At 33.5% G+C, this 8,182-nt stretch overlaps 1 long non-coding RNA gene across 1 annotated transcript; it reads left to right on the forward strand.

Annotated features, from left to right (window-relative positions):
- The first annotated feature begins 819 nt into the window (after positions 1 to 819).
- On the forward strand, positions 820 to 7,267 carry LOC120627086. Its single transcript, XR_005658885.1, has 2 exons — positions 820 to 927; positions 6,620 to 7,267. It is a non-coding gene; the product is annotated as an uncharacterized LOC120627086 (long non-coding RNA).
- Positions 7,268 to 8,182: the final 915 nt, after the last annotated feature.

The following is an 8,182-nucleotide window of genomic DNA, read 5'->3' on the forward strand; positions in this document are numbered from 1 at the left end:
TGGTCGAGCTTTAAAGCACTGTGTCCTAATGTTGTGTCAAAAATATACGCTCAAAGACTTAGCGACAGTCTAAGGTACGCTAGCACGCTAAGTCCATCGCAGTAGTAAAATGGCCATTACTGATAAGACTTGATTGATTTCCATGCAATAGACTTTTCGAAAGCAGCTATAACAAGACATCAGTAAACTTGGCTTGGCATCAATAAAATGGAACGAATGTATGAAAGTAGTATCAAATATGTTGGTTTTTAGTTTGATACATAAAATAATATTCGATAGAAGCAGGCGTTACTTTGCGGAAAATAAATTACCTGTGTTCCTAACTATTAGTCATTTCAAAGTCAACATGTCCTGAGGATGTTCCGGTTTCGGAGCGTCACGTGCGTAGAGGGTACATTGTCATAGACCTGTGTGGTGTGGAGTATAAAGATTGAAGAAATTATAAATAACACCATACACATTCTCCTACTTTCCACGGAGAGTAGCTAAATAAGCTTAATTTTCATAACATAAAATAATATTAAAAATATTGATTTAAATTATTCCATAAACAAACGGCAGTTATAGGTAAAGACCTAATATTTTGATGTTTGGTGAAAGGAGCAGCTAACTTCACGTCCTAACTAACAAAAGCTTGCTGTTCGACCCTTACGCGTTTTGACAATAGAACATGAAAAAGAGATGCTTGTATGTTTTTTCTGTAGTTGGAAAGAGACAAAAACTATCATCCCCAAGTTTGTTCGTTGACGCATAAGGGCGCATGCGTGCCTGGCTACCATTCAATCAAGATGGCTGCTTGTGTGAACCCCGTATTTTGTTTAATTTTGGTGACTTATTATGTAAATATTATTATACCACTATCTTTAATGCAGGTCAAATGATTAAAGTAAAATATTATTGTAATAAATTTAAAATGAAAATAAATGGGTAAGTGCAAACACATAATAGGTATGTCAAACCTTAAGTTGTCTTATCTTTATTGTCATTTGTTGTAAGCACTGAATTCTATACTTCAGTGGCTGCAAATTAAAAAGTTCAATTTGTTTTACTGTCGTTCATAGCTATTTGCGATGTTGGATATGGTGTTACTAAAAATTCTATATTTAAAATTAAGTAATAGATTCAGAATAATAAGCCCAATATCACGTATATATTACAATTTATTATTTTAGTTTATTAGCAAAAAAAAATTGCCATGGGCGTCAGCTGTGGCTATGTACTTACTTCCATTCCGAAAAAGTTGTGCCGCCGAGCGATTAACCGTTCCGGTACGATGCCACGATAGACACCGATAAGATAACCGAATTTATAATCCAATTTTCCTATCTCTAAGTACGAAGTGAGAGTTTTAGAGTATAGTAGTATACTTCATAATTTCCGATATAATAGGTGGTCACACGATAGGAATAACTAGCGAATTTCACATAGCTGCGGCATACAAGACCATATAATTTGAAACTCTCTACAGAATACCTAAATAAGTGGGTAGATAGACCAACTAGCAGTAGATGTCAATCAGCTGCTAGGATTCGATGATGCTAATAATGCTTAGAAAATGATATGATTTTATTATAATAGAAATGATTTTATTTTGTTTTATATTTAATTTATTATATTATTTTTATGTAAATATAATTTTTATATATTACATTTTTATTGGTTTATATAATATTTATTTGTCTTTCGGTACAAATATTGATTTATACACCTTGTCAAGAAAAATTCATTCAAATCGGTCCGGCCGTTTAGGAGGAGTTCAGTGACATACACACGCACACAACAAATATATATATAAAGATAAGATATATATTTATTTAAGTAATGATATATTTATTTTATGGGTATATGTATATGTGCACCACCAACCCATTTTCCGTATTTTTTTTCTTCGCCATTTGTTGCCTGGAAGAAATCGCTATGAAGCGATAAGGCCGCCGAATTGTATACGTTGTTTTGTTATACTTTTCTTTTTTTTTTATGTACTTGTTGTGGTGTGCAGTAAAAGTATATTTATTCATTCATTCAAAATGATAATAATGATAATTAATGATAATTAATGTGATATTAATTTGAGAACCATTTCAAATGATACCTTATACTTACCCAGTGGCGTGCATTTTAACATGCTCATTTTAGACGGAGGACGGAGGATTTTTTACCTTTTCAAAAACCCTGTATACGACTCTTTCTGTACCTTCCTACTACATAGTAAATCGGCTCAAATTAATAATTTGCTTAGTCTATTTGGAAACTATTTGACGGCCGAGTGGCGCAGTGGGCAGCGACCCTGCTTTCTGAGTTCAAGGTCGTGGGTTCGATTCCCACAACTGGAAAATGTTTGTGTGATGAACATGAATGTTTTTCAGTGTCTGGGTGTTTATCTGTATATTATAAGTATTTATATGTATTATATTCATTAAAAAAACCCATAACACAAGCTACGCTTACTTTGGGGCTAGACGGCGATGTGTGTATTGTCGTAGTATATTTATTTAGTTACAAAAAATATATAGGTTAGGTTTTCACTTTGCACCATGTTTATTAGGATATTTACGCATACAGTATTAGGGCGATGTAACAGTACATCATCATACCAAGAAAGAAACCCATGCCCTGCAGTGTTCTTCCCACAATTCGAACGTAGATATGTTGAAGTTCGAAAGTGCTAAAAAAGACGTTTTTAAAGCACTGTATTTTTAAAATGGCGTTATATTTACACTCGAAAACAATAACAGTCAATCTCAAATACAAATCTTTTCTTACGATTTTCGATAAACAACAAATAAATTATTTTATGGAATCGAATCCAAGATCTCTCAATATGAATCAACGTGATTTAGCTACTAGTCTCCATGGACATACGCGTACTTAATTCATATCAGAGCATTGCCCTGTAATGTAATATAGATTAGGGATTTAAAAATTCTTGCTTTATTCATAATAAGCTATCCGGTGAGTAGTCATTTTGAATGGCAGCTCTAATTAATCCGAACGTCGAACGAGGTGCTGTTGGAACTCGATCAAAAGAAACCTTCTAATGGTTATTTGAATACGGTGTACCTACCTTAGACCGGGTCCTGTTTTAAAGCATTGAATTTCTGAACCTACGTACTAAAGTAAAAGTTTGTATGGATAAGACGTATGTATATTACATATTGACTTAGGGATCTACTCAAATCTACACTACACTGTACAATGTACACTAGTAATTAAGATAGTCAACTTTCCAGCTAGGGATAATATTTAAGACAATAAAGCGAAGGCCACACCATCGCGTCCTTAGCAAAGTTTGCGACAAATTACAAGCTGCTATTCGAACTCGCTTTGTTGAAATAAGTCGCACAATAGACGCAAAATTAAACGCTAAGGATTTTTTTACTTTCCCTTGAGCCTTGACTGCAATCTCGTCTGGTGGTAAGTGATAATGCCTTCTAAGATGGTTGCAAATTAACCTGTTAGATGTGTAGCAGTAATATTCTAAACCTATACTCTAATAGGTTTCTACGCGGCATTAAGAACGCTAAATCGTTTGTCCGTTGCATACAGATTGGGAGTTTGAGAACTAGGGAATAAGTAAATCTCTTCGTTTTAAGGATTATTATCTTGCGCATATACCTACTGGGACTTTTGGTATAAAAGTGTAAATAAAGTAAGTAAAGTGTTATGGGGTGGTATGGTGGTAAAACTGGCAAAGTATATTTGAAATTTCGTTAGTCGTTATTTGTGTTTGTATCACAACCTGATATAACGTACTAAATTAGATACCTATATCACATAGACTTTTCTAAGCCGCTATACGGATGCAGTTTTGACGCACTGTTCGTTCCTTATCTTTACCTTGGCAAATATTATTATGATATTAAAAACACTCAACTGAAGAGCTAAGTTAGTAAAGTTTTATACTAATTTTGAAACGTTTGATTGTGTCAATTGCTACAGGTAGCTGGTCGGTTCTCAATCATTTCCTAGGTAGATATGTGACCACAGGTTTTTTGCGAGGTAGGCTAAGTTAAGCTCACAGATCTGAAAGTAGAAGCATTCTTCTCTCATTGTTCTCAGTTGAAATGGATCTTTTTAGTGCTATTAGTTTTATTCAGCTTAGTTTTCACGTGATAGCCTAGTGGAGCTGCTTCCTTTGTGGAGACCGAGTTAGATCCTCGGCACGCACCTTTTACTCTTTAATGAATGAATGAATACAATTTAATTGTACAACACGCAACCATATAGAAAAATTGTAAATAAAAATTCAACGAAAAGTATACAATTTGGCGGCTTTATCGCTACATAGCGATCTCTTTCAGGCAACCAATAGCGTAAAACACAGCTCACGAAAGAGAGGTAGGTGGTTCATGAAATAAACATATACATTTGCATATATACCTATATATACATAAATACTATAAACATACTTTTCAGAGTTATGTGCGTTTTTAATTTATGCAATTAAATATCTCTTTCTTGTATTTCAAGGAACAAAATTTGAGGAAGCCTGCACGCCTAAGTGTTCGTCATAATGTTCTCAAAGGCGTGTGAAGTTTATAAATCCGCACCCGGCCAGCGTGGTGGACTACGGCCTTAAACCTCCTCATTCTAAAAGAAGAACCGCACCCTGTAGTGGGCCGGCAATGATAATTTTTTTAGTAAAGTGATTTTTACTACAACCGTATGTCCAAAATGACATCACTTAAAGTCTCTAGCACTACAGTTATCAATAGCGGTATATTAATTTATTTCTTTCTTTTTTTGCGAATTTAAGTTAGTATACCGGTCTTAAATATACAGCAACGGAGTCGTGATGTAATAACGTAGCTATCTTTATCATTTATAGCTTTTTAATTGGGTGTGTCAAGTATTTAATACGCAGACAAAAGGTAAGCGAGTGGGTACCTAGCAGTGCTATAAAAAACATCTCCTTATTAGTATTATCTGTATAAGGCGAACAGATGTTCGGTCATAGTGCTTTGAGCAGAGTGCGATCAAAGCGCTGCTATCGGTAGCAATAAATTTCGTAATAATTACGATAAGTAACGAGGTATTTAGCTTAAAAGTGCTAGAATGTAATTTAGTTACATACATTGAAATTATCTTAGTGGCAATTAAGTTGATTAAATTTAATGGATAATGAAATTAATTTTCTGTTGCCGTGGGACGTGTTTAACTTTTTACGTTTACGTATACCAGTTACCCTCAGACATAAAGCATAATTTACACTACGTATTTATTTGCTAATAATAGTTAGTGTTGCATATTTTTTTTAGGTTTGTAGTGAAAAGGTATTAGGCTCTTTATGGGCGGTGTCCTTTCCGTCTAGCTTGTTTACAACTTAGGGTTCATAATATGTAATTTTTTTAACTTATTACGTATTGGTAGCTATCAGACGAAATTTAAATAGAATTATAAAATTTCGATAGTGCAACGAGTGGTAGTTCTCTTAATTTACAAATATTCCAAATTTAATCTATCCCTGAACCATATGACTTATAGTATCATTAACGTTATGTTCAAATAGAGAGTTCTCTTGAGAAGAGAAGCCAATATTTTACTACGTCACAAATTTTATTCGTGAGCAATTAATTCCATAGATAATTCTGGTGGATTACTACCATCGCTTAAAGCAGTACCTACTTCTAATTTTTTTGACGATCATTTTTCAGAATTGTAATCGTTATATTAAGGAACTGTCTTTTCTGAAATTTAGTTGAAAATATGCACTCATAAAAATGTAGATAATAAAGAATTTTTGGGTAGGTAGGTTGGTACGGCACGTTACAGAAACATCAGTGTCCATACAAAAAGGGTCCGACAAAAGAATCTGCAGGACGCATTGTGCGTCGATCATTTATCAGGAACGCTCCACTGCTCGTTCGAAAGCAGATAGCCTGATCAATAACAAACCAAGAGAGATTGGATAACAGGAGTAATTAAAAAGTTTTCGTGCCACTAATATTATCTTATTACACGTTACTATTTTTTTTAAAACCAACCTCGAAAGCCACTATATGCGAAGTAAAAAATAAATTACTAATACTTACGTATTTTAAAATCGGTTAAGCATTAACAGAATGAATGACCCGATTTTTAAATACGTGCTAGTAAAAAAATATTTATAATATAATTTAAAAAAAAAACACAAAATGTATATTCGTACCTAACTTAATACCTAAATATATGTCCTGTTAAAATAAGAAGTACCTAATCGCTGATATTTCATGATCGAGAAAAATAAGTACCTACCTATTTCTCGATTATCGATTTATGTAACAGAATTAAAAACTATAAATTATTTTATTGTTAAATATTAGCAAATTCTATTAAGGCACACATAAATTTTTAGCTTTCTTTTTTTTACAAAGTACCTACATACTCGTAATATGGTAGGTAGGTTACCTAATAGGTAGATATTCCTATTTACTCAACTTAATCAACTAACTACTAGATATAGGCAGATTATAGGCAGGTTATAGGTGTTTACTAAGTGATAATGTGATGGGAAAATAGAAGGTACCTTACCTACTTATTTATTTCTAGTGTGTTCTCTGTTCTAGGTAATTAAACGTAAATCGGTAATTCAGTAGACGGCTCTCTCATAAAAATTAAAGTTCTACAAAAATAGTCTCAGGTCAAGTTACTATCGATTTAGAAGCATTACGGAACCTGTCAGTCACAGTACAAATCAAAGCATAACGTCATTTACCTGGGCATAACGTGACACGACGTAGGTAGCCCAAGAAGCAGGTCCCAAGTTCGCCAGTTTAATGAGAACTATACAGCCATTTGAAATGTGTTATTTTGGTTTATGATTTTGTGTGAACGAAGTTGAGATGGAGGTCAAGTTGTGGTGGTGCTGGAAGCGTCAATGTCACTTATGTGTTTAACCCGGCGAATGGATGGAGGAAATGATGAATGGAACAGCTCCCGGGCCGTTGCTGAAACGCGGTCGATCTATGAAGAACTACATCTAGCTGCTGCAACCAATTCAAATTTTATATTATGCTTTAAGATAATTGTTTTTATATTTTCAAGTCTGTACTTTTTTGAATAGATTTCACAAACACTTTCACCAGTTCAATTATAAATAAGAAGTATAGTACAATTGATTATGTAAGACTTTTTATATGATTCATAATTAAATTTCGTAGTTACAAAGGTATTGAAAAATTTTATCCCTCGGAATCTTTTATTTTGCTGCATAAAATGTAACCTTTGTGCTATTCCGGTTTGTAATCCTTATTTGTGCTTAATTTTATATAGATCCGTTAAGACCTTCTGGCGTGATTAATTAACAAACATCCAACCATCCAATTTTTCACATTTATAAAATTAAGTATACATTTTTTACAGATTTAAGTATACAGATTTACGCAGGGTTGTATAATCAGCCCTATAGATTCCATGTCTTTAGTCTCGACCCTCCGCGCGCACCAAATTCCAAATTGTTTTTGACTGACAGCTAAATGTAAGTTAGCATTGTTTGAGCGACGCACCACAGCCTCGCTTACCCGCTCTTTCTATAATTATTTCTTTTTTAACTTCCTCTTATATTACTAAGCTAGTAGGATATTTTCAACTAGGTAGATTAAAACAATAATTGGGCTACAATTAAAACAGGAAAACTGGAGTTTTTATTTAAATATAAGCATATAAACATATCGGTAAAAGGAAACGTCGTGAGGAAACCTGCATGCCTGAGAGCTGGACAGCGTGGTGAACTACGGCCTAAACTATTTTCATTCTAAAAAGAGGTGCAAGCTCTGTTGTGGGCAGTCAATATGTTGATATTGATGATTATATTGTTTATTAAATGCGCATTCGACGCACCAAAGAGGAGTTAAAGAAGTAAGTTTGTATGAAAGTACCTACACAATTTTTCAAGTTATTAATAAATCTTGACTTTAGGCTTTTGGTGAGAAACAAAGATATTGGTATTAGATTGAGAAATAGGGGATGAATGTCTTTTATTTTTCATGTTATATCTTGCGAGAATCTAGAATCAAGAATGCGTTAAACTCTGTAACTACCACTCACATCTTACATCTACTTAAAAGAAATTGTAGTTGCGCAGATTATTTTGCGGGTGACTGCCAGTTCAATTAAAATAATATCCATAATATTAGTAATTGTTTATTCAACCCAATAAAAGAAAGACATTAAAGCTTAAAAAACTAAATAAGTAGGTATAGGT

The sequence above is a fragment of the Pararge aegeria genome, chromosome 10, assembly GCF_905163445.1.
Source record: "Pararge aegeria chromosome 10, ilParAegt1.1, whole genome shotgun sequence".
Taxonomy (NCBI): domain Eukaryota; kingdom Metazoa; phylum Arthropoda; class Insecta; order Lepidoptera; family Nymphalidae; genus Pararge; species Pararge aegeria.